Genomic DNA, 27,059 nt, shown 5'->3' with positions numbered 1-27,059 from the left:
TTCTATTTTGAAATCGCTTTTGTTCTTCCTTTTTGCTCGGCATTATGCCCTAGTGCCATGTTGATTTGGGGATTTGATAATTATCTGGATTAGAGAAGTACTTTATATTGGTTCTATTCTTAGAGTAAAAGCGGTATGTATTCAATATTTAGATCTGCAACAGAGAAAGTTGGAACTCACCCATTCTTTCTCTCTTTTTCTTTTCTTTTTCTGCACATTAAAATGATGTGCTGTGACACTTGGTCACAGAAGAGTCCAGTAGTCCCTTGCATGGTCTGCTCCCTGACCTGGCCTCACTCCAAGGGTTGCTGGGAGGTGAGGAAGATGGAGGAGCGCTGCTCCCCTGAGCTGCGGCTGGAAGGGCTGAGAGAGGACCCTCCTTCCGGAAACACTCCTGCAGCGCCCCATCTCACCCCCTGTCTTTCTTCTCCCCTCCCCAGGGAGATGGCATAGCTCACGCGGCGGCTTTGGAGGACAGTGAGTACTGGCTACCTCCAGGGTTCACCTGGGGAGGACATGCAGGAGACGGAGGACGTCCACTATCCCCAACCCCGACACCTCCTGCCTGGCCTCCCCATCGCCTTCCTGCTGGTCGCCCTCCGTTTGCTCTTCGAAAGGCAAGCTTCTTGGCCAACGGAAACTGTTTGGAGGGAGCTCTTCCTTCCCTCCCCACTCCAAAAGCTTGATGTCTCTTTGAAAACAGTGGAAGGTCCCTTTTTATACCTCAAGCTTTTGGCATCCAGTTTTCACAAACTGAATTTGACAATAATGAGAAGCAAGGGAAACTCAAAAATGACATCATCATCGTCATCATTTCTGACATTTCTTACTGATCCTACCAGCTTCTCAGTCCAGAAAGGGCACAATTGGGGCACAATGTGAAACTCGGTCAAGCCCGCCCAGCCTTGGCTGCTACCAGTTCCTTGAACAGGAGCCACAAGTCTTGGAGGACCCCCAAATTGGTGCACTGGTCCTGTTTGGGGTAGTGCAGCCCCGTCCAGAACAAGAGACGGAAAATGGCCGGAACCAGGGGCACCTAGAACCCAAAGCCACACAGGGTTGCTAGGGGTTAATCTCACACCTGATGCTAAAGAATGAATTCAGGGAAATATGTTCTCTATCCGTTTTCAGAAATATCTTTATATTTTAAAAGGGAGAAGACAGAGCAATATGGTTCTGTATGGTTCAGATTTAATAATATGTTAAGGGACTGAGCTCCTGCTGGGGTCTTCCTACATTATACTCCCTTAAGTGTGATCTTAATCACTATTATTCAAATACTACTTTATTCCTGTCGCAGCCATTGTATTCCTTATTATAGTTCACCAATTTTTTTGACTGGGCAGGTGATGCTCAGGAGCCTTGTTTTCCTTGCTTTGGCTTCACGTGCCTGTTCCTGAGCGGAGCGTGAAACGAGGAAGCCAAGGGCCGGCTAACGTGCGACAAGTTCGTCTGACCCCAGCCGTTCCCTTTCCCAGGAACATCGGCGCACCCCTGAGCAGAAAACTGGGCCTGCGAGAAAAGGCGCGGCGGAAACCTTCTCCAAACCCCATCCTGGAAGCCTTTTACAGGAAGCGGAGGAAACGTCCCCAAAAAGTGAGTTTCTTCCCACATCTTGGAAGGTGTGGCAAAAGGGGCTAAACCTCTGGCCTCACCTCTGGGGAAAACCGCAGTTGCTAGAGATGTAAAGGTGATATTGAACGATACTCCCAAAATATGGAAAATATGGATGCAAGAGATCCATTCTTGGTTGCTGTTTAAACTGTCTTTATGCAGTATAAATGTTATGGAACAGTATCTTTCTATTTCATCTAGATTTACAGCATGTAAAAGGGCTGTGTGTGGGTGGGTGCATTTTCTTATTCTTTTTGAATGTACTGTCCCCATATGAATCAGTCCGCGAAAGAGAAATGGCACTCTGTTGTTACAGAGTTTGAGCCTCCTCATAGTTCCTTTATTGTGTCTTTTGCCCCTCCCCCGCCATGAATAGTTCATTTTTATAGTTTTTGGTCTGCCTAAGCATTTGGTGCCCCCAACCTGTTCAAGCCACCAATTTTGGTTCCGGTTGGGCTGTTTTGGGCTGCAAATAGGATCCTTGCTTCTGGGCTCAGAGCTGGAGAGCTTGTGCAGTTCCCGCGGCTCAGCCCTGCACATTCTCTAAATCCGAAGAAGGGGGAAAAGCAAAAAAGAGAGAGGAAAGTTGGTGGCCTTGGCCACCGTCCAGCAGCAGTGAGTTCCCCAGGCCAACGCGGATCGTCTAAGGCGATTCTGCTTCTGCTGCTGGAAAGAGCAAAGAAGGACTTCTTTCTAAGGCTGATCCTAGAGAGATCTGCCTCGTTTCTCTCAGCAGTCAATGTCTTTAAAGGGTTGTTAGGGCAGCAAATCTTCTTGAACTCTGAGGCGCACACCCTGGAAGCACTGAACCCAGTTAAAGTGCAAGCCTGTGTGTGCTTTTGTGTGTGTGTGTGTGCGCGCATAGAAGTGTGACAACCATGAAAGACCAGCAGTGGCGCTGAGGTGCTTTCTTTATTTGACTCCTTTTAGCAAGTTTACATGTATTGCAAGGGTGCAAGACCTGGAATTTCTACCCTGGAAATTGGAGCTAAAACCTAACACCTGAGAGGGGATCAGAGGGAGACCAATGGGGTTTAAGGGATGCTCTGCCTCCTGGGAGTTTTCTGATGAGATGCCATCTGATGTCGTGGAAGATCCCTCCCTCTCCCTTTCTCTCTCTGCATATAGCCCTGCGTGTGTACAGAGACAGATATAGAGAAGTTTAGGAAAAATTTACAAACCATTCAGCTAGGTGGGCTTCTGCCCTGAGTACGTAGATCTGGTATACGAAAAAGGATGCACCCTCAACTCCCAGAATTCCTCTCGTCAGCACTGAAGTAGATGATGCGGCTGAGCGATCCGGATGGGCAAGTGGCATGCGATTTAGTTTTTCCCTCCATGCCCTGGCAGGGCTTTCTCGACCAACTCAGCTCCAAGCTGATGGTGGGACCAACATAACCTCCCTTAACTCAGGCCAAAATTGCTGCTGAAGCTGGCAAGTCACAGATCTGCCATCTGCACAGCATCCCCGTTTTCCCTCTGTTGGGGGGAGAGAAGGCGTCAGACCTTTTTGCTCTCCAATATTGGGGGCAGCATCAGTAGGAGATTCTGCAAAGCAAACTGCTTCAGTTTCCCTTTTTAAAAATGGGGGCCAGCGCCTTTTCCAGCAAGGGGGTCTCGGGGTCGGATCTACAGCTCCTCTGACCTGCTTCTGCATCCTGCGTCCCAGGAGGAGGTCAGCAGCTTGGCCAAGCAGTGCGCACTCTCCAGCCAAGGCAGGTAGAGAGGTGGTTTCGATGCCGCCTGAATCAGAACCGGCCCAGGTTGACCCAGAAATTCTGTGAAGCCAGGTGAGTGGGAGCTGTTGGGGCGGGGTGGTCAACGGGCAGCCCGTGGGCACTGGTGCACCCCTTAGTGCCCAACAGGATGTCTGTCCCATCATACGCTCCAAGAAGATTGTGAATGATTCCAGAAGGAAGTTTGTGTGATGCAAAGGGAAGCATCACCCTCCAGCATCTTATGATATGTGCAGCAGTGCCTTTGGCCCCCCAAGCAATTGAGGGCCCCATTGGTTGTTAAAGAGCACATCTGATGGATTGTTTGTGACTGGCCGTGCCAAGTATAAGATTTGCCCTGTTCAACAAGAGAAACTCCCGTGACACGTGTGGTTCACAAAAGAGGTTTACTCGTGCATAATGTAATAGTTACAAGCAAAGCCAGGACTGGCTTGGTACATTTACATTGCTCCTTTATACTTTTCCCTTTCCTTCGTTTTTCGCCCCGCGATCTCATTACCACCGCGGCTTATCAGCCCCCAAATCATCCCCCTTAATTTTCCGGAACGGCAGGTTCGGCCCGGGTCCCATTGTCCTTGATTGGTAGTCCCCTCCGGCATGGGTTGGTTCCCTTGGGTTCCTCCCGTCACGTGCAAACCCTGAGGTTTCTGGATTGCACGGCGATCTCGTTCCGCTGCCCGCGGCCCCGCTAATTGTTGGTGCGCACCGCTTATCAGTGTAAAGTTAAAGCTTCCGCTGCGGTTTTCCCGTTTGGCTAGGCACAGGTGGCCATTAATCAACTGCGCTTTCAGTTCCTCTTTTCCTCAGCTAGCAGCCGGCAGCGAAGTTAGCGCAGTGTGGTGGCAAGCTTTCCTTGAGCGCTGTGCCGGCCGAACCTGACATACCGCCCCCCTGACAATAGACCCCCCCCTTTTTTATTTCGGCTTCCCGGGGTATCTACTCTAAAAGTCCCACACTAGGTCCGGCGCTTTTATATGGGCTTTGCTTACTCATTCGCTGTGGGACTTGGGGAAGTGTTTCCACTGCACCAGCAGCCGGACCTGCCCCTTGTGCCTCCTGGAGTCCAGTATTTGTCTAACCTTGAAGTGCTGCTCCCCGCCGACCATGATGGGTGTTGGTGCTACTTCTGCCTTGTGCCAGGTGTTCCCTGGCTGGTACAGCTTCAATAAGCTGCAGTGGAACACCGGGTGGATCCTCCCGAGGCTTTTGGGGAGCGTCAGCCTGACGGTTACCGGATTGATGATTTCTGCGATGGGGAACGGACCCACGAACCTCAGGCTGAGCTTCTTTGAAGCCTGGTGCATCTTTAGGTTTCTCGTCGATAAATACACTTGGTCCCCCACCTTCCACTGCCACTCGGGGAGCCTCTTTCGGTCTACATGTTTCTTGTATTCGGCTTTGGCCCCTTGCAGCGCCGCATGCGCCGCCTGCCTCGTGGCGGCTATTTGGGCGAACCAGGAGTCCAGAGAGTCAATTCGGGCTTCTGGCTGAGGTAATTCCGGCATGGGGATGAAATCTCGCCCGGTGGCCACTTTGAAAGGGGAGAAGCTGGTGCTTTTGTGGACAGCGTTGTTGTAGGTTACTTCCGCGAACGGCAGTAGCTCCGCCCAATCGTCCTGCTGGTACCCCACGTAGCAGCGCAGGTACTGCTTGAGCCCCCCGTTCAGGCATTCCGTGGCTCCGTCCGTCTGCGGGTGTGCCGCGGAAGAGAGGGCTTGTTGTGTCCCTACCAGCTTCAGAAACTCCCTCCAGAAACGCGCGGTGAAACTGCCACCCTGGTCGCTGACGATCTGTCGGGGCGCGCCGTGCAGCCGGTAGATATGCTGCATGAACAGCCTCGCCAACCTTTGCCGTGGGGATTTGCTGGCATGCTACAAAATGTGCTTGTTTGGAGAACAAGTCCGTGACCACCCAAATGGCGGTCTTCCCCTTGCTCTCCAGTAGCTCCACTATGAAGTCCATGGCGATCTCTTGCGATGGGCTGTCGGGATCCGCCACCAATTGGAGTAGCCCCCTAGGCTTGCCTTTGGCCCCTTTCGCCGTTGCGCACACTGGACAACCCCCTGCGTACGCTTCCACGTCCTTCTGGAGTGTTGGCCACCAGAACTGCCACCAAATTAAATGGAGCGTTTTCACGAAGCCGTAATGCCCCGCCCTCTGGCTGTCGTGGGCTCTTTCCATGACCCCCCGCCGGCACTCTTCGGGCACATATAGCTTTCCCTCGTGCCACCACAAATCCCCTTGGCTGGTTAGCATGTCTCGGTTCTGCTTGAGCCAAGTATCCCGCTCCGCCGCTTCCGCAAACCCCTGCTTTACCTCAGGCGCCGCGTCCCGCCACTCTCTCCTGGTCTGGCTCCAGGTTATAGCTTTTGCAGCCAGCCTGCTGGCGGGGATGATGGAATCCACGATTTCCTCTCGCAGGCTGGCGTGCTGGGGCATGCGAGACAGCCTGTCCGCGGGGAAATTCCTTTTCCCGGGAATGTGTTTTAGGGTGAAACTGAATCTCCTGAAGTATTGGGACCAACGCGCCTGTTTGGGGGATAGCCTTCGCGGGGTTTTCAGGGCCTCAAGGTTCTTGTGATCCGTCCACACCTCGAACGGCTCGGCTGCCCCCTCCAATAATGCCTCCACGTGGCTAGGGCCCACTTGACCCTATATGCCTCTTTCTCCCACACCATCCACCTCCTCTCTGTCTCGGTGAATTTGCGGGAGGTGTAGGCGCACGGGTGGAGGGGCCCATCCGGGCTGGGCTGGAGCAGGACCGCCCCCATTGCTACGTCCGAGGCGACTACTTGGATGATGAATTGCCAATCCAGGTCGGCTCCGCCATGAACCGCCGCTTTAAGTCCTCAAACGCCCTCTGGCATTCCGCAGTCCACGTGAGCGCCATGCTGGGTTTGGGAGGCTTCCCGCTGCCCTTGGTTTTTAGCAAGTCTGTTAGGGGGAGAACGACTTGGGCGAAGTTCGGGATGAACTGTCTGTAAAAGTTTGCGAATCCCAAGAAGCTTTGGAGTTGCCTCCGGGTCCGCGGTGCTTCCCAGCCCAGGACATCCCTCACTTTCGCCGGGTCCATCTCGATCCCCCGACTGGATATATGGTAGCCGAGGTAGTCCAGCTGCTCCCAGTGAAACTCGCATTTGGAGAGCTTCGTGTATAGCTGCGCCTTTAACAGTCTCTGGAGCACTGTGCGTACCAGTTTCACGTGCTTCATCAGGGTCTCGGTGTAGATGAGGATGTCGTCCAGGTAGACCAGGACGCCCCGGTAGAGTAGGTCGTGCAACGCCTTGTTTATTAGCTGCATAAACACCCCTGGTGCCCCTTTTAATCCAAACGGCATCATGGAAAGTTGATAGCTTCCGAGTGGGGTATTAAACGCGGTCTTCCATTCATCTCCTGCATGGATCCTAACCCTGAAATATGCTTCGCGCAAGTCCAGTTTTGTGAACACCCTCCCCTTAGACAGGTGCGATAGCAGGTCCTTCATCAAGGGGAGGGGTAGTTGTACTCGGTGCTGATTGCGTTCAGCCCCCGGTAGTCCACGCACATCCGGAGCGAGCCGTCCTTCTCCCGGAACAGTACCAGGGCCACTAGTGGTGATTTCGCGGGCCGGATGAATCCCCGCGCGAGGTTTTTGTCTATAAACTCCTGAAGGGTGCTCATCTCCTTCATTGACAGGGAGTACATTTTCGGCTTGGGCAGTTTTGCCCCCGGCTCTAGCTCAATGGCGCAGTCGCTTGGTCGGTGTGGTGGGAGTTGGTCGGACTCTTCCTCCTCAAATGCCGCTGCCAGGCTCTGGTATTGCCTCGGGATGCTGCCATTTGGCGTGGCCTCTCCTGGCCCAGGCCCATGCTCCGTCGCTGTCCCGCTGGCCGCCGTCGCCTGCCTGCGCCCCGGTATCGCCACGGGCTCTTGGATCTCCGGAGCCTCTGCCACTGCTGCTGCTGGTTGGGTTCCCGCCTCGGTCTGCTCCTGCCTCGCCTCCCCATGCCTTGGATCCTCCGCCTGCTCGTCTGCGGCCATGGTCCCGATCGCCTCCGTTTGCCGGCTCCGCCTGCCCTCGCGCTTCGCCGGCTCCTCGTCCCCGAACCACACCGCTTCCGCTGTCCAGTCGACACGTGGGTTCTGTTGTCGCAGCCACGCCAAGCCGAGCACCACCGCATAGTCGGCGATTGGGACCACTACGAACCTTAGTTCTTCCCGGTGCCTCCCGATCGTCATTTGGACTGGCTCAGTGTAATACTGAGCCGCCCCCCCCCGCTAGCGAGCCATCTAGCTCGCTAAATGCAATGGGCTCTCGGAGGCATCGCAGCTGCAGGCCGAGCCCCGAAACCACCGCTGGGTGCATCAGGCAGTGGGTGCAGCCTGAGTCCAGCAGCACCCGCAGCTGAGGCTCCCCTCTGGACCTCAGCCCCCAGATGCATATCCTCACCCGAAAGGGGGGGCAGTCCTTGTCACCAATTGGGTCCGCTCGTCTCGGCTCCCCGGCTCGCACTGGGACGCCGTTCAGTGCGAGCGCGCCCCGTTTCCCGCCGGCTCCGATTCCCCCCCGGAAGACGCCGTCTCAGGGGTCGACCACCCCAGCTGGCCTCATTCGGTTACCGCTGCCACTGCACTCTTCCACGGCCGGTCACCTGCTCGCTTCCCGGAGGGGCGCTGTGGCTTGACCTCGGGATGGGGTGGGGCTCCTTCCCGCTCCGTCGGGCATTGCACCACCTGGTGGCCTCGACCTCCGCACCTGAAGCACAGGTTCGGGGCTTTAGTTGCCTCTCGCCCCCCGGCGGGCTGTCGCCGGCTGCTCCGCCTCTCCTCTGGGGGTCTCTCCCTCGGCCGGTCTCTTGCCTGGTCCCGCCTCCGTGCACTCTGTTGAATCTGCCGCCACGCTGACTCCGCCGTCCCGGCCAGCCAGATCCAATCCTTCACCGTGGTCATCCCGGCCCAGTGCCCATTCCAAGATCTCCGGATTGAGCCCCATCTTAAAGTACTTCACCTTTAGGAACTCCAGCCAGTCCATGAGTTTCTCCACCAGCCTCCGGAACTATATGACATACTCGGACACAGACTTATCCTGCTGCTTGAATTGCAGGATGTTGTCCTCGGCTCGCTTGGCACTCAATGTGTCCTCAAACCTGTCCCGGAGCACCTGCATGAAGTCCGGGAAACTCCTCAGTTCCGCCACATTGGCGTTGTACAGTCTGATCACCCAGCTAGCTGCTTGGCCCTCCAGCAGCTCAGCCACGTAGGAGACTCTGTCCTCGTCCCTAGCGAACAGGTGACCCCCCTCTGCATGAAACCCTGGACGTGCATTAGGAAATGAGGCAGCTGTTCGGGGTTCCTCGAGAACTTCCCGGTTATGCCCCGCAGCCTAAAGGTGTCTGCTGTCCATTGGTCCACCGACCGGGGCACTGGTGGCGGTGCCAGTTGGGGTACCGGACTGCCACCCCTGTTGCTCGCGCCATCGCTCGCCACCGGTGGCACCGCTCCCAGCAGCAGGGTTTGCAGCATCGCCTGCATAGAGTCTAGGCGCTACTCGATCCTCTCCTCCAACCGGGCGAACTTCTCGTCCCATTCGCGGTTCCGAGCTCCCGAGCCTCGGGTCATCATGACCCCTGAGCTGTCTGGCCCCTGGTTCATGCACATCGACCACCACTCCGGCGGTGGTTCTCCGGCCCTGGCCGCCATCCCGCCGCTCCAGGGTACCTCCGCCATCGCCTCCGTGAGTCCTGGTTCCTTGTCCTCCAACTAACCAATGGATTCCTCATCGCTGGCCATGCCTGTGATTGAAAAGAGAAGCGCTCCTCGGTGGTACCGGGACAGGCGTGTCTCCTACTGCAACTGCTGAAGAATCCACCCACCGTATCTTCAGTGCTCCATGTGTGATCCCCAACTGAACCAGGTGTCTAGCCCTGTTAGGATGTAGGATTGGGTTCTCATTTGGAAGGTAAACAGGGTCAAACCTGATTAATACTTGGATGGGAAGAAATCCCAGGTCTATGGGCTAGATTGGAAATGGGAAAGTATCTGAGAAAAGAGCAGTGCTAGCCAAAAAATAAAAATGTGTAGAAGCCTCCATGACGTCACCAGGAGTTGACGAAATCTTCATTTTCAGTATTTACGTAACAATCAGATTCAGGGAAGAGAAAAAGTATTTTGGATCATTCTAGAGATCAGAATCTGTGCTAAGTGGTTCAAGTACAAGAAAAGCTAAGGATTGGAAAACTTCTTCCCTTCGGAAGGTGGAAGTGAGGGCCGTTGGAGCAGGAGATGTCTTGCACCCAGTCAGCTGGACTAGATGACCTTTGCGTTCCCTTCTAGCTCTGGAATCCTTGGATTTCCCAGCTTGCTGTCCAATATGCCCTGATGTATTTTCTGATTGTTTTCCAGCTGGAGAGGCACCTACCATTTTATTTCCTTCTGCACGGGGTTGGCCGTCCTTTACGATGTGAGTTCCAGCTCTTTCCCCACTTTCGTTGGTCGTTGTCAAACAAGAGAGTTTGCCGCGTGTAATGCAGCTGGTGACTCTTCCTCTGCCTCCCGGCCCCCAACATTTCGTGCTTCCCTTTTGGGTTAGAAAACGTTGGGAGTGCAGGAAAGTCTCCATTGTTCATCCTCTTTCAAACCTTTTAGTGACCACAGTTGCTTTTTCATGCAGTGGTCTCCTTTCCCTCCCATCATCCCCTTAAAAGGCAGCTCCAGGGAAGTGTTGGTGGGCTGGTATGATGTGATTCCTAATACGTTGTGTCTTCTTGCAGAAACCCTGGTTCTGGGATCTCCGCCAATGTTGGGTTGGGTTGGCTACCCGCAGCAGGTAAGAGGTCAGGGAGACATTTGAATGTAGATTTCAATGGAAAAGTATTCATAAATTCGCATCCCCCTTTGCAAAAATGGCATGAAACTGCAATGTGTCCTGCCTTTCCAAACATAACATTCATCCAAGCCTTAAAAACGCAATTCTTTCCATTTCTTACAGCTAAAAAGCAACACAACTGAGTGATTAAACAGTTATAAGGAATACCTCATGAGAACAAGTGCAAGCACAACAGGCACACGTTGTCCTGGGCAAAACCATAGGACGGTGTGGTCAGGACAGGAAGAGATGAAAAGTAGTGTATACCAGCCACCCTGAACCCAGAGTCGTATGCAAAAGTTTATAGTTGTCAGAGAATCCCTAACTGAACAACAGCTGACACTGGGGCTACATGGTAGAAAGTTGAACATCACACCCTTGGGAAAATTTGGATGCCTGCTTACTATTTCTGTGCAGTTGTGTACAGATTCAGTATACGAAAACTGAATGTGGTAGATGCAAAAATTTTGATGCTCTTTCCACCAGCACTTTGTAACACCACTATTAGCTTATTATTGTTGTTATAGTTATTATTTTAACACCATAATAGCTTCAAAACTTTTTTGTAGCCACTGAAGAGTCTTTCTATTCCTGGTTTGGAATTTTCCTACTCTTCCTTTCAGAACTCTCCTAGCTGAGAAAGATTCTCCTTCCATGCATTACATGTTTAAGGTCTTCCCCACATATGTTCAGTGATATTTAGGTTTAGGGACCAAGGCGGCCATTCAAAATCCCTCCCCAATGCCCTGCTCAAAGCTCTATTGAGTGTGCTGAAATGAACAGTTTTCTGCCCTTAGTCCCTCACAGAACCCCTTCAGGTTTTCATGGAACTGTAGAGTTCTGTAGAAGACAGTGGGAAAAAAATGGTTTGGACCATTGTCTTGTAGAACTGCCTCTTTTCAGCTTCAATTCCTTCACATGTATTTAGTTGAATCTATTCTACTTTCAAGCCAGACAGTGTTCCCTGGGCCATGGGCTGCATGCAACTTTGGCACCTAATAGACCAACCCTGTACAGGCTTGATGGCCAGCAAGGAGTTATGTTTTCCTGGAGTGGCTGAGAAAGTTTCAACCATGTTCAGGATCTCCTTTGCACACGTGAGACCATGGCTTTGCAAAGCGGGTTGGAGAAAGGTTTTCCTTCCACGCAGTTGTATGAGCAATGCTGTGCTATGGACCGGCAGATAACCACTTCAGGGTCAGCTAACTTTTCAACAGATTGTTCATGGGCTCCATTTCCCAATGTGACCGGTCTGGACTCAGTTTTAGTAGAAATTTTCTTGGTGCTTCAGGTGTTGCCTTGATTTCATCAAGTCCATGTAACTTCCATTTCTGAACAATGTTTCTCATAGCTGAAATTGCTTACTGGGGGTATTTAGTTTTTTATCTCTCTCCCTGTCTCCCTCTCTCTCTTTGTCATCTATCAATCATATCTATAGCTGTCTGTCTGTCTGTCTGTCTGTCTGTCTGTCTGTCTGACTGTCTGTCTGTCTGTCTGTCTGTCTGTCTGTCTGTCTATCTATCTATCTATCTATCTATCTATCTATCTATCTATCTATCTATTTCCATCCATCCATCCATCCTCCCTCTCTTCAGCTTTGAAAGAGTGAATTATGCCCATTCTTCAAATGCTCAGACAACTGCTTAGAAGAGCTCATGGTTCTTGAGTGCAGACAAAACAACACTTGTAATTTGAGAGGTGGGAAGGGGCAGAGTATTTGCAAAAAAATTCCAGAAGCATGATTAGAAAAGGTCTTAGGAAGATCCTACAGGAAATGTTTGGATTCTGTGATTTCTGATCAAAGAAGTGTTACAAACTACTGAGTGAAATCTCAGAATCACAGAGTTGGAAAGACTGTAGTAGGGGGGGCGGAGCAAAATGGCCACCGAGTGACAGCTTTTAGTGAGCTCCTAATCCTCCTATTTTAGTTGCCTTTTATATATAGTTCATTTTATCAAATATTAATTAGTGATCTTAGTAATTTTAGTTTCTTTTATTTGGAGTAGTAATTTTAGGAATTCAGATTTAGGATTAGATAGGATTAGGATTTTAGATCTTGGACTCTGGACCCACTAGCTTTGGACACCTGCCGTTGAAGCGAGAGTACGATCTACAACCCTGAATACCACCCAAGGATGCAAAATCAGAAAGCAAAAACAAAGAAGAACTTGAAAAGAAAGTTCAAAAGGAGACATAAACTGGAGACACAGCCAAGAGGAAACCCTAAACAAGATAAGGTTGCGAGGACATTCAGGCAACCAAAGATAAAGGATTTATTCCAGCCAATGGACAATGTAAGTAAGTCTCCTTTCCTTTTTCTTCTCCCCTTGTAACCTCCGCTAATAACTCTTATTCCACATTGGAGTGGGATATGGACGATTGCCTTTCCACTGAAAATGAGGATTTAACAGGAGATAGAGGGGAGGATGTGAATAACATCAAGAGCAACATTAAAGAAGATCTGGATTTGGTTGCCAAGAACTGTCTTTTAACAGCACAAACAGTCCTTGCTATATTCGATCAGCTCTTGGAAGCTAATAAAAAGACAAATTAAAGACTCTAATGGGAAATTATACCTCCAAATTAGATAAGAAAGGAAACAGCAACTCCCATGCTCCAAATCTTCCCCTAACTTATGGACAGCACGGGCGGCAAGGGGCTCTTGGATAGAGAAGACATGGAGGAGAGGCTGGTTTTGCAGAGACATAGGATTCTACTCCAAGTTGCCGATACACCTTCAAATAGGGGTGGGTGTCATAACAGACGAGTAATACTGAATTCTCTCTCTCAACTCTTACAGTGTAGGGTATATTCTAACGAACTAAGAGAGATCTCTTGGCTCCCTAGTAGGCATGGATGTAAAAGAATATTGTTAACTTTTGGTCAGATTATTTTACCATCGATGCTCTTAAGGCTTGAAAATCCCTTAAGGAAATATTACATCCGGCCAATATGTGTGTTTCATAACACCCAGACTCAGTCTCTGCTAAAGCCTGGGCGGAGAGCCAAAACAGTGAGGGAGGATGATGTGAACCTTGAAAACTCTAAATGTAACTCTTCATGATCTGTAAAGCAAAGAACTCCTCTATTAACAAGGACAGAACAAGATAAGGATAATGAAAAAGAGATCCCAGATTCCTTTAATGGAAAGATACAGTTTCTGGATGATGAGGAAGAATTAATCCATCAGTTTGCCGCCCTCCCCCCAGGGGAACAACAACTGATTTTAAACACAATCGAAACAGTGAGACCAATGTTGAAATCGGTAACTAACGCGACAGAAACTCTCAGCACCCTGCTCCCTCTAGCTGCTCTTCTGTGGAAATGCTACTAAGCCCAGTTTCTGAAAGCACAAAATCACCGATTAAAAAAAGGGAAGGCGTCTCAGTCCAAAGCAAAAACACACAAAGGAAAAGGACGCTCAGCAAGATATTACAGCACAAGTTCTCATTAACCTTTTAGAGGATGAAACTGTAGCTGGCGACTTAATATCCCTGGCATCGGAGAGCCAGATTGAGCACCCTCAAGAGTCACACTATCCAGTTGAACCTAGTGTGGGTCCCAGTCCTGATTCCGTTCAGCAAGCCATCTATATCTTGCCATTCGGTATCATCACAAGTTAACACCATCATGGGAAAGTCTGAATCGGAGCAATTCTCTGAGAACAACCACCAACTTGATGTTAGTCACTTTCAAGCACAGCAACTAGAAAATGAGAGGGATGGACTGAGTCCTCTACCGTCGGCAGAAACGCCAGCACCAGGTCAAAATCGGGAATACTGGCACCCGAGACAGAGAAGAGCAACGGTTACAACTTATGATGGGGAAAGCTGAACCTTATAGTAATTGTGTTTACATGGGAAGTATTGATAATATGGTACCAGCGCCAGAAACAGATTGACTGTCTGTACCCTCAGTCCTCAGCCAACCACCCCACCCAGAATATTCTGTTCTTGGGAGACCTGTACAGATTGTGACTTGGAACATAGCTGGCTGGAAAGAAGGGGCTGACACTGAACCAGTGGGTTTCCTCTCCAAATTCGACGTAATCGCCATCCAGGAAACCTGGCTAACTGGAGAGGGTGAACCAGTACAACCTCCGGGCTTTCATGGATGGGACTCCCCTGCCCAAAAGATAACGAACAAAGGGCGACCTTCTGGCGGACTATGTGTCCTTATTAAACCAGAACTGCAATGGCAGGGGGAGAAATTATATCATGCAGATAAATGGTTGCATTTTCTAGCTGTGAAAATTAGATATAAGGAGTCAGAGTTAATACTGGTAAATGTATACATTCCCCCAAACACACACCCCTACTATAATCCTGATTACTGGACATGCCGAGAAACAATATTAGACGAAATAGCCACATTGTATTCTCAATCAATAATTATATTACTTGGAGATTTAAATGCCAAATTAGGACCATCCCTTCATGAGTTTGCGCAAAAGAAAGAATTTCCAAATGAATTTCTTGATAATCACCCACCGTGGTTATCAAGAGGTAACAAAAATAATATTGCTGGCTTGCATTTAGTCTCCCTAGTCTTTCAATGTAATCTACAAATCCTGGGAGGTAAGGATAATAATTATATATACCCATATACATACCATTCAGCCCACTCAAGCAGTGTGTGAGATCTCTTCTATGTATCAAGAAACAAAGTTGACCTCTTCTCAGAGGTCATTGTATATCCAAGAGATGAAAGTGACCATCAGCCAGTGAGTGTGAAATTATGGGGTCACTCAGATTTAAGACCATGTAACATGGCTGACAGGTGGATCGCCAATAATCTGGGGTGAGTCAAAATAAAAGGCTAATATGGGCCAAAGTTGATACAAAGGCAATTTTAGACAGCCTCAAAGCAGAGAATGCTGTTCATTGGGATACAACAATCCAGTCAACTACGGCTGACTGGCTGTCAGTTTCCAATGCATTTACTCATTTGTGTAATATGTTGAAGAAACATTTAATAACTCAATCTTCCACCAAAAGTTTTCAAGCAGCCAGATCTCCCTGGCTTGACAATGAATGTGTCAGGTTCAGCCCAAAGAACTCCATGAGACCGTACAGATATAATTCAACAGCATTTATTAGCTTCACCTACAAGACAGAAATCTCACCAGACTGAATCGACACTTCCCAAGCCAGCAAGCAAAGACTGCGAATTCCTTAGGATGGTGCCAGCCTCATCCTCTTCACCTTCCCACCCTCCTGCTGGCGGCTAAGGCAATGCTTATCTCCCTGAGCGCGGCCTTCACCAAACCATTCCATCACAGAATGCCAGTTGATGAAAAAGAAATTGAAGGCAGCCATGAGATTTGCTCAGAGATGTTCTACTGTTTATACACAAGCTGAGATGCTGACTATAAGAAGAGAATATAAAAAACTTATGAAGTTAAAGAAAAAAAGTAATGTCACCTCAATTTGGTTAGAACTCGAGTTGGCTGCAAAAAGACACAATTCGGTTATATTCTGGCATTCTGTAGCAGGAATCCTAAAGGATGGGAGATTTGTATTTGACATACCAATCTCCGCTGAGGACTGGGAGAACTTTTACCGGTGCTTGTTTGCTGTAACAGAATCTACAGAGAAAAGCCCTTAAGTAGTGATTTATCATCTATTGAAGCCTCTCCCCTTGGCCACCAGTCTCAGAAAAAGAGGTCAGTCCATTATAAAAGGTCTAAAAAGCAATAAAGCCCCTGGTGAGGATATCCTACCAGCTGAACTATTCAAGAAATTCCCCGACTGGCGGGGCCCACTATTGGCAGATCTATTCACACATATAAATAATACCCGCCATATCCCAGCCGGGTGGAAGATGGCAATAGTCGTCCCTATATATAAAAAAGGGAATAAAAAGGATCCTAGTAATTACAGGCCCATTAGCCTAATTGACATTGTTGTTAAAATATATGCTAGGTTCCTTCTGAATAGCGTTGAATGCTGGGTAGATGAAAACACATTCTCGTAGAAGAACAAGCAGGTTTCAGACAAAGCCGATCTACCGTTGATAATTGCTTTGTTTTGAACCATCTGATTGACAAATTTGTCTGTAAGAGGAGACGTTTGTTCGCTGCTTTTATAGACCTCACTGCAGCATTTGACACGGTAAATAGAGAAGGACTATGGAGTAAAATGACAGCTCTTAAAATAGAGCCCAGACTGCTGGCTTTGATCAAAGCCCTGTATACAAGCGCCTGTTTCAGGCTGCGGTTCGGGGTTAACGGAGCTGCGACAAATAGGATCAGCACATACAAAGGGGTAAGACAAGGGTGCGTACTAGCCCCATTATTAATATATACATCAGTGACTTACCAGGATTAATGAAAGATCCCACGGTACACGTGCCTAGGGTCCCGAATACATATTGCAACATTCTGCTCTACGCCGATGATATGATATTATCATCATACTCGCAAGTAGGACTGCATAGGCTGTTAAGAAGACTTAGCTCCTATTGTCAGGATAGCTCTTTAATCATTAACAAATCAAAATCAAAAATGATCATGCTTGGAAAACGACATCAGAGACACAGATGGCAATTAGATGGTGAACCAATCGAACGAGTTAACACCTTTCCTTACCTAGACGTAACTTTCTCTGAGACTGGATCTTGGGTTTGTCATCATCAACGGAGCTCGCTCAGAGCAAAGGCACGTTTAAATGTACTGCTTAAATTAAAAATCAGAGTTATCCAGGCTCCCTAGTCCCAATAATCAAAGTATACAAAGCTAATGCATTGTCGAAGGCTTTCACGGCCGGAATACGATGGCTGTTGTGCGTCTTCCGGGCTGCGTGGCCGTGTTGTGGAAATTTTGTTTCCTAATGTTTCGCCGGCATCTGTGACCGGCATCTTCACAGGGCAGGAGCACAGACAGGAGCGGTTCTCTCTGTGCCCAGGATGATGTGACCCTTTTGTGGGTATTTATAGAGATCAGCGAGGGTACCTGAAGGGGGTGGGGGTGGGGAGGGTGGGTCGGTGGGGGGTAGGGTTAACGAGTGGCTGCTTGTTTTGGTGTCAGCATCTGTGTGTATCTTCCTGGGGGTTAGGCAGGGTTTTTTCTTCTATTGAGTTGTTAACGAGTGGCTGCTGGGGGTGATTAGTATGTTCATTGTGTGAACTGTTCACACCTCCCGGTGGTTGAGCTGAGTTCGTTGACCTTTTGCAGGCTGTATTTTTCAGGATTGGTAGCCAGGTTTTGTTGATTTTTAGACTCTCCTCTTTTTTATTGAAACTGTGCTGGTGTTTGTGAATCTCAATGGCTTCCCGTTATAGCCTGGTATAGTGGCTGTTGGTGTTGTCCAGTATCTCTGTGTTTTCAAATAGGATTTTGTGTCCAGTGTGCTTGAGAGCATGTTCAGCTACTGCAGATTTTTCTGGTTGCTGTAGTCTGCAGTGCCTTTCGTGTTCTTTTATCCTGGTATGGATGCTGCGTTTTGTGGTCCCGATGTATACTTGCCCGCAACTGCATGGTATGCGGTATACTCCTGCAACGGTGAGGGGATCCCTTTTGTCTTTTGCTGATTTTAGCACTTCTTGTACTTTTCTGGTGGGTCTGAAGATTGTTTGGAAATTGTGTTTTTCCATCAGTTTTCCCATGCGGTCTGTGACCCCTTTGATATAGGGCAGAAATACTTTGTTGGTGGGTGGCTGTTTTTCTTCTTCAGTCGCATGTTGCTTTCTTGGTTTGATGGCTCTTTTTATTTCATTTTTGGAGTAGCCATTCGCTTGTAGGACCCAATTAAGGTGGTTAAGTTCAGAGTTTAGGAATTGGGTTTCGCAGATCCGACTGGCACGCTCCATGAGGGTTTTGATAATGCCTCTTTTCTGACGTGGGTGGTGGTTGGAGTTTTTGTGTAGGTACCGGTCTGTGTGGGTGGGTTTTCTGTAGACTTTGTATCCTAATTTGAGGTCTGGATACTAATTTGAGGTAGGATACAAAGTCTACAGAAAACCCACGTCTACTGCTATTTACTGCCACCTATTGGCGTTTGTTACTAAAGGGGTGGTAATAAAACGGGAGGATTATATGCCCAGCCCCTCAGTAGAGTTTTAGCCACCATGTAGTCCGTTTTTATGGGTTATGTAGTAGTAACTAATAACCAAGTAGTGTACTTCTTCTCTGAGAGTTTGTTTAGCTACAGACTTTGTTATACCTGTGTAGTTGTTAAGTCTTGGATGCTAAATACATGAGAAGCAGTGTTTGATTCCCGATATTTTGTATGAAACTTGTATTTTATGGAGTTTTCCATTTTTATCAATAAACAACCAGATATTTTATATTTTCTGGCTGGATTTCTTTGGAGAACAAGATATGGACATTGCATTTCCTACTCTTCCTTTCAGAACTCTCCTAGCTGAGAAAGATTCTCCTTCCATGCACTGCATATTTAAGGTCTGCCCCCATATGTTCAGTGATATTTAGGTTTAGGGACCAAGAAGGCCATTCAAAACCCTTCCCCAATGCCCTGCTCAAAACTGTAGTGATAGAAAATTGACTGTGCTGAAATGAACAGTTTTTCTGTCCTTTAGACCCTCACAGAACCCCATCAAGTTTTCACAGGACCATAGAGTTCTGCAGAAGACAGTGGAAAAAAACGGTTCAGACCATTGTCTTGGTGAATGGTCTCTTTTCAGCTTCAATTCATTCACTGGCTCTGGGACAGTTCTAAAGATCTTTAGTTGGAGACGTCTTTCCTTCTGCGCAGTTGTATGAGCAATGCTGTGCTGTGGAGCAGCAGATAGCCACTTCAGCGTCAGCTAACTTTTGAACAGATTGTCCATGGGCTCTATTTCCCAATCTGACCAGTTTGGAGCCAGTTTTAGCAAAGGCTTCCTTGCTGTTCCAGGTGTTGCCATGATTTGATCAAGTCTGTGTAACTTCCATTTCTGAACAATGTTTCTCATGGCTGAAATGGCTCACTGGGGGGTTTAGTTTTCTAAGTCTCTCTCATCTCTCTCTCATCTATCATCTCCCTCCCTCCCTCCCTCCCTGCCTTCCCAGCTTTGTAAGAGTGAATTACCCTCATTTTCAAACACTCAGACAACTGCTTAGAAGAGCTCATGGTTCTTGAAAGCACAAAAAACAATTATAATTTGAGACGTGGGAAGGGGCAGAGTAGCTGCAAACAATTCCAAAAGCAAGATTAGAAGAGGTCTTAGGAAAATCCTACAGGAAATGTTTGGACCCTGTGGTTTCTGCTCAAAGAGGTGCTACAAACTACTGGGCGAAATTACAGAATCACAGAGCTGGAAAGACTTGGAGTTTGTCTAGTCCAGCCCCTGCTCAGTGCACAAGCCAATGCTTTTCCAATTTGGCAACTTTAAGATGTGTGGACTCCAACTCCCAGAATTCCCCAGCCAGCATCTTGAAGTTGCCAAGTTGGAAAAACACGGTACAGTAGTAGAGCAACTCGGACAGACGACCCTCCAGCCTTTCCTCCCAACAAAGCAGAACCCGTTCCTTCACGTGGCAGCCCGCTCTGCTGCCCGACATCTGGCACAGTTGCGGCATTCCTCCTAACCTCTAGCACAAGCTGTGATTTGACCAGGGTTGGCTCAACTTTTGCGTGCAGCTAGAAAGGAGAAACCCTGCAGGTCTGCTCTGACCTCACAGCTTGACTGATTCATAATTCATCTTTACGTGTCAACAATGTACAAGTGGGGAAGATCTGGCTGGTTGTGTTGCTAATGTCAGAGTCTCCACACTCAATCCCAAACCTTCTGTATGCTTCTCCTGAATAAAGAAATCTCTGATGGAAATTTTGGTCTCCAGAGGATTTACTGATCTGTGGGATTGAGTGTGCAGACTCTGACATTTTGTTGAGTCTCATTCTACATAGCAAAACCTTGTCCTTTTAAGCCCAACTTCCCCCCCTTCTAGGTTTCTACTCCTGCTTGCAGCTCTTTGCGCCTTGCCCTGGTTCGCACACCTCCTGGCCTTGGATGTCTGTTTCAAGATAGAGATAACGGCACCTGGCCTCCTCTTCCCCCCTTTTATGGCAGGTCAAGCAAACGGTTAGAATAACATTCCCGGTATTTCACTATTGATCTATGGTTAGCAATAAAAGCAAAAGTATGGTTAGCAATAAAAGTAAAATAAAAACAATTGAAGGTTCTGGTTTGCATAGATCCTGACAGCTATGGCCTCTTCTCACGCTCACATCTCTGCCACAGACCTCCATCCCCGTCCTGGTGGCCCCCTTTCCTCTCTGGAGCATTGCACCAAAAATGGGGGAGGGGCGAGGGGGCTGAAAAGTAAAAGGGAGATAGAAATGAAATGTCAAGGGAAGACCCTGCTTGTGGGGGCTCTCGAGGACAGTGTTTCTCACACCTGGGACCTTTAAGAAGTGTAGACTTCAACTCCCAGAATTCCCTAGCCAGCCCTGCTTTACCTTCGCTTGGGAAGGTGAGAGCTGGGATTGCATGAAACTGTTTCTCTTCCTTCCACCCGTCCCCTTGTGCGCTGCAGCCTCTCCAGCCCAGCATTTGTGGCTACTACCTCATGCAGTTCTCCTTCTACTGCTCCTTGGTCGTCATGCTGCCTTTTGACATCAAACGGACGGTGAGTGGTCTCTGGCGGAAGAGATCGGTCCGGCTGGTCAGGAAGCCCCATTCGGATCCAGGAGGGAACACGGTTCCTCCTTTTGGCCCACAACCAGCATTTGTGCCTTTCAGTCGATTTAAGTGGCTGCCCATCTCACTAAGGAGACTCTGGGCGGCTAATTTTAAAACTGCAGAATCAATCAAATGAAGAGAAAAAGTGAAAAACGAGGGCACTAGTTGGGTGTATCTGCAGATGCAAAACATTCCACTCTGAACCCCTTCCCCATAATGGGGGTGTCTGGCCCCCACGAGCAGCTGCAAAATCCATCAGTTGAATCCTCTCCTCTCACTGCAGGACCTTCGTGAGCAAATTGTCCACCATGCAGCCACCGTCTTCCTCATCAGCTTCTCATACTGTGCCAATTACATCCGTATCGGTTCGGTTGTCATGATTATACACGAACCTCCAGATGTTATCCTGCACGTAAGTTAATGCTCAGGAAAACTCTTCGCGAAGGAGGAAGAACAAATTCTTGTCCTTCCTCTCTTTTTGAAAAAAACTTTCATGTTCTTTGGAAAGAGGAAATAAATCTACAAAGGAATTTATTTCAGCTTTCCTAAATCTCTCCAGGTGTGTTGGGACAGGCTTAGTTATGGGTGCTGTAGTCCCAATTTAAAGGCTTGTTTGAAGGAAGAGAAACATACACTGAAGCAATTTGGAGACAGCATCAGCGTGCAAAGCATTTCGGGCTGCAATTGTTTCAAATTTTAGATGCCCAGTTTTGAGTTTGAAACCCTGGTTTGCATTTGTTCTGCATTTAGCACCGTAGGTTTGGAACAGGTTTGAGCTGCTGGAGACTAAGACAGGCTTGTAAGCTAACCTATGGCCATGTTTCTCTTTGGCATTTACATATTCCCCAAACTACAATTCCCAGCATCCTTCGTGAGAGAGAGAAGATGGGTGCTGCAGTTTAAATGTAGAGAAACCTGAACCCGAATCCTGAAAGTCAAGTCCTTTCACAATAGGAACCTCAGCCGCTCAACAATTTCTGCTTCTTTCTTTCTCTTTTTCCCCAGTTCGCGAAGATGTTTAACTACCTGAAGTGGCAGAAGACTTGCAACACCCTCTTTTTCATATTCACAGCAGTATACCTGTTCTCTTTCCTGGTGTTTTTTCCATTCAAGTACGTTTCGGGAATGCATGCAGAAAGGGGGGCGGGGTTTGATGGCACAGTTGCAGCGCCATCTTGACTTTTTTGACACCCCCACACACCTTGGGACACCTCAGCTTGTCATTGCTCTCTACAAGTAGCAGTTTGAACCTCCATGTAGCCCATCAAACCACCAGAAGTGGGAGGTGACATCAAGGCCAGGAAAACTCCTCAGGTTGCAGGAGTAGCAGTGATAATTTTTGGGAAATAAAAAGTCGGTGGTTGAGGGAGGGAGGGGGACTGAGGGACTAAACGGCCACAGAATGTCTCGTTTTGCAACTGCCTTGTTTCGCAACCATTCGCAGTTACGGTGGTGATGAAAAAGTCACTTTGCCACCTGTCCTTACATTGATGACCTTCGCCGGTCTGTAAAGCGAAGGAAAGTTGAAGGAAGATCTTAAGCGCATAGGCGGTTTCACTTAGCGACTTCTTTGCTTACCGACCCAGTTGCCGGTCCCAATTCTGGCTCCTAAAGGAGGACAATCTGTGCTCGTTTGGTGTGAATGAAGTGGACGGATATGGCCAATGAGTCATCTGGAGCTCTAACCTGCAGCAAAGCGATGCTTTATTTTAAGTGCCCTGTGTTTCCCAAATCTCTCTGTGCTTACACAATTTTCCCCAGAGTAGCAGTTTGAACTCCATGTAGCCCACCAAAGCGCCAAAAGTGGGAGGTAACATCAAGGCCAGGAAAACTCCTCAGGTTGTAGGAGTAGCAGTGATACTTTTTGGAAAATAAAGGTTGGTGGTTGAAGAACGGAGGGGGGCTGAAGAATTAAACAGTTGTAATAGCCACAGAATGTCATTTCAAGTCATCTGCACTTAGCAACTGCCTCGTTTAGCGACTGTTCAGTTACGATGGTGATGAAGAAGTAACTTTGCCACCCATCCTTGCATTGACATTTGCAATTTCACTTAGTAACAACTTCACTTAATGACCCAGTTGCCACTCCCAATTGTAGTCGCTAAAGGAGGACAATCTCTGCTATTTATTTATTAATCAAACTTGTAGACCACCCATCTCCACACAGAAAAAGCATAAAACCAGTTAAAAACGCAAAACAAAGTTAAAAAGACTACAAATGGAGTTAAAAAGCAGAGAGAGCATCCTCAGGGCACTAACCGTCCCGCAGTGTCGGGAGTCCCCATTAGATCCCCAGGCTAGCTGGCAAAGCCAGGTCTTGAGGCTCTTCCGGAGGGCCAAAAGAGTGGGGCCAATCTCACCTAAGGGGGCAAGATATTCCACAGGGTGGGGGCAATGGCAAAAACACTCTCCTCCTCGACCCCGCCAGCCAAATTTCTTTAGCCAAAGGGGTCTGCGACATACCCTTCCTGCTGGACCGGGCGGGACAGGTTGATCTAACTGGGACGAGACGGTTCCTCAGGTAACCTGGGCCCAAGCAGTGAAGGGTTTTAAAGGTCTTAACACTCAACACTTTGAACTGGACCTGGAAGCAGACTAGCACCCAATGCAGGTCATGCAGCAGAGGTGTTGTATGCGCAGCCCTGGGGGCGCCCAAAACTGCCCGCACCGCCAGATTCTGTACCAGCTGCAGCTTCCAGATACTTTTCAAGGGTAGCCCAATGTAGAGCGCATTGCAGTAGTCCGTGCAGGAGATGACCGTGGCACGAGTGACCGAGAGGACTTCCTGATCCAGGAAGGGGCGCAACTGGTGCACAACACGAAGTTGAGCAAAGGCTCTCCGAGCCACGATTGCCCCCTGCTCCTTCAGCAGCAGTCGTGAGTCCAGGAGGACCCCCAGATTGCGCATTGGGTCTGTCTGGGGTAGTGCAATCCCGTCCAGAACCAAAGACGGTAAAACCCCAGATACGGACGAGCCCCCAGCTCACAGCCACTCCGTCTTACCAGGGTTCAGCTGGAGCCTGTGGTGCCCCATCGAGACCCCCACAGCCTGCAGGCGCCGCAAAGGAACATCCACAGCATCACTTAATTCACCTGGGACAGAGACGTAGAATTATCACCGGCGTGCCGAGGATACCTCATCCCACAAAACTGCCCCCTGCCACCGACCCAAAAGGATACCATGATTATCCTGCCGCTGAGAGGTCAAGAAGAGCCAGGATGCAGGCGCTACCCCATCCCGGTCCCGCCGGAGATCATCTAGAAGTGCAATCAATGCCATTTGGGTTCCATATCCGGGCCTGAAACCCGACTCGAAGGCGTCCAGATAATCCGTTTCATCCAGGACGCCCGGGAGCCGCAGTGCCATCACAGGCTCAACCACCTTTCCCAAAAAGGGGAGGTGAGAGACTGGACAATATTTGTCCAGAACAGGGGGGTCAAGCAACGGCTTCTTGAGGAGAGGACGAACCAGCCCCTCTTTAAAAGGGGCTGGGAACACCCTTCTCAAGGATGAATGAACGATCTCTCGATTATCCCAGCCTTAAACAGTGCTGAGCAGCAACACAAGCGTAACCCTTTTCCTCCTCCTTTTTGCACCCCCAAAGGATTCTCTACAACACGTGTTACTATTCCATGGAGCTCACCCAGCCTTTTTTCGGCTACTACTTCTTCAATACCTGTCTGATAATCCTGCAGATCCTTGATCTCTTCTGGCTGTCCTTGATCATTCGCATGGTTTATAGGTTCCTGATCCATGGAAAGGTAAGGGCAGAAATTGGGCACTTGGGGAGGTGGGGGCTAAAGGCCCATGCTGGGGAGGGGGGAGAAGACCAGAAATTGCTTTCCTTTTACCCTGCTGCACTTTCAGGTCCTCTCCGCTGTCGCGGTGGATGCCCGATTCTTTGGTTCTGCAGATCCTCGCTCTGCCCGGCCTCACGTGCCTCTCCTCCTTGTCACCTTTCATTTCTCCCAGTTTGAATTGTAGATTGTAAGCTCTGCGGGGCAGAGATTTGCTCTGCTCTGGTCTGCAAAATGCCCGCTGTCCAGATGCTGATCATGCAGTCAGTTTAGAGGGGGGATGGGAGAGGGAAATTCAGTGGGGGTTCCTGTGCTGTCGATCATCCGTCCTGATGCTTGTGCAAGGCTGGTGATGCTTGTGCAAGGCTGGTGTTCAGTGTACCTGGGGCTGTCCAAGGATGGCACCTTTCAGCGCGGATGGCCCTCCCGGCCAGGACAGGCATCTGTTTGGCTGCCCCATGAGCTTGGGAGACCCAGGTCAGCTCCCCCACCCCTCCCACCCCCGTTTGGGCCCTGAGGAAGCAACAGGAGGCTGGATACCCCTATCACTGTCCCTGCGAGATGTCTGAGGAGGCCACACGTGGCAGCACCCACCCACATGCGAGTGGCGTCGGAAAGGAGGCAACATTCTGCCAAACGTTTTCCACAACCTGCTTGACCTGCATTGCTGAATTAAATAATTTCTTCTTGTCTTCACAAGACATGGAATTGTGAACTAACCCAATTTTGCCATCAAAACACAATGAGAAATAAAGCTGACCACAAGTGACATTAATTCAGCTCCGCACACTGTGGGAATACAGCAATGAAATCGTAGCTGGCCTGGCTTGGCATGTGGGGTGAAGAGAACCGATCCTAGCGCTCTTTCTATTGCCAGCAGCCAGGCAGGGGTGTTGTGCATGTAAGGTCCCAACAGCACCATGTACACATAAAAGGTGAGCTCGGTGGGTGTGGAAGGACTGGAAACTCTGCAGAGATGCAAAATATCTTCAGGAAATAACTAAAAGGAGGGATCCTCTGCTCCCCCACAACACCCAAGCAAGCACACTAAAACTGCTAGAAAATAGAATGGAGTCGCTGAAAAGGTGGAGTGAATTACTCCATGCTGCAGCATCTCAGTTGCAGGTCCCTCTTGCAATTTTCTAAGGAGTGCCACCATCTTTGTTTTCATCATACCAAATGGGTCCAAAAATGTACAATCCAGAGATCAGCTGAGGTCCAGCAGGATCCCTACTGTGTCCTTCAGCCCCAGAGCCTCAGGAGAGGGGGATGACCATGGTGGCGTTTTTGAGGGTTTGGAGAGATGCCAGAGGTGAAATGGATGTCTTAGCCTTGCAGGTTGTTAAAGCCCCCATGCCCCCTTAAACTTGTGAACCCCGCCCCACAAAGAGGCCTGGGCTTGCCTGCAAGCGACACAACGCCTGGTGTGGCCCTCGGGTTGTACAAAAGTTGTGCATCCCCAATGGAAAAGGCCAGTTCTGTGTCCCCCAAATGGACTCCAGCCGAGCAGGACCGAAGGAAGGTCACTGCTCCGTGTCTCTCTTGCAGCTGGAAAAGGATGTGCGGAGCGACTCAGAGGGCAGCGAGGATGAGGACGAGGACGAGGACACGGCGGGACAGAAGGCAGAGCAGAAAAACAGTGCCGTCTATCCCCCATCCAACCCCCACCTGCCCTTCATCACCAAGAGAGCGCACTTGCAACTGAACAGGGGGGCTCCCCCTCCAGCGGCCACACCAAAGCCACATAGCCCAGCCAGCTGAGCCTGTGATCACTGCTCCCTCTTGCCCTTCCCTGTAATGCTATGTGGGAATGACCTTGGGACGGGGGGTGGCGGAGAGATGCTGCCTACCGAATGATCGGATAAGAGGGGGTGTAGCCCACAGCTACATAAGAGGCTGAGAAAGAAAGGAACCTCCCTCGCTTATCAGGCTGTAAATGAGACAGCAGGAGAACTGTACTTCCAGACTTGCAAGATTCTGTTAATGTAGCCTTACAATAAAGTAGAATTAGCTCATCTGGTCGTGGTTCCTGTCTGGCCTACTTGGGAAGGCTGACGTTCCCTCTGCTTGCCTGAGCTCCTCCTAGGCCTGGAAGGGCATCACTCGAGCCCCCTGGCCGAAGCTGTGTGCTGCTTCAGTCACTCTTGCTTGATCTTCTGAAGACCCGAAGAGCAGCAGCAAGAAGGAGCAAAGCCTATCCAGATGATCGGCAACATCACTGGAGCAGCCCTCTTGGGTGGCTCAAAAGCTGGCAAGACGCTGTAGATTTCTGGCTTAGAAACCTTGCGGGTGGGGAGAGCAAGGAAGATGTGGGTAGCCCAGCCCAGGAGGGAGATAATGATCACCCGAGTGATGGTGGAGTCTCCCGAGAGCCAGGGCCATGAGTTGGGCAGGGGAGCAAAGGCAGGGAGAAGGTCTGCATGGGGCGTCGGCAGCTTGGATGA

General features: G+C 49.4%; 1 pseudogene; it reads left to right on the top strand.

Annotated features, from left to right (window-relative positions):
• The first annotated feature begins 440 nt into the window (after positions 1-440).
• LOC103059549 (ceramide synthase 4-like) lies at positions 441-26,794 on the top strand (annotated as a pseudogene).
• Positions 26,795-27,059: the final 265 nt, after the last annotated feature.

Source organism: Python bivittatus, unplaced genomic scaffold (assembly GCF_059951505.1).
Source record: "Python bivittatus isolate LINGU-HERP-01145 unplaced genomic scaffold, Pbiv_v1 ctg000630_np1212, whole genome shotgun sequence".
Classification (NCBI taxonomy): domain Eukaryota; kingdom Metazoa; phylum Chordata; class Lepidosauria; order Squamata; family Pythonidae; genus Python; species Python bivittatus.
This window is presented reverse-complemented; position numbering and strand designations above follow the sequence as displayed.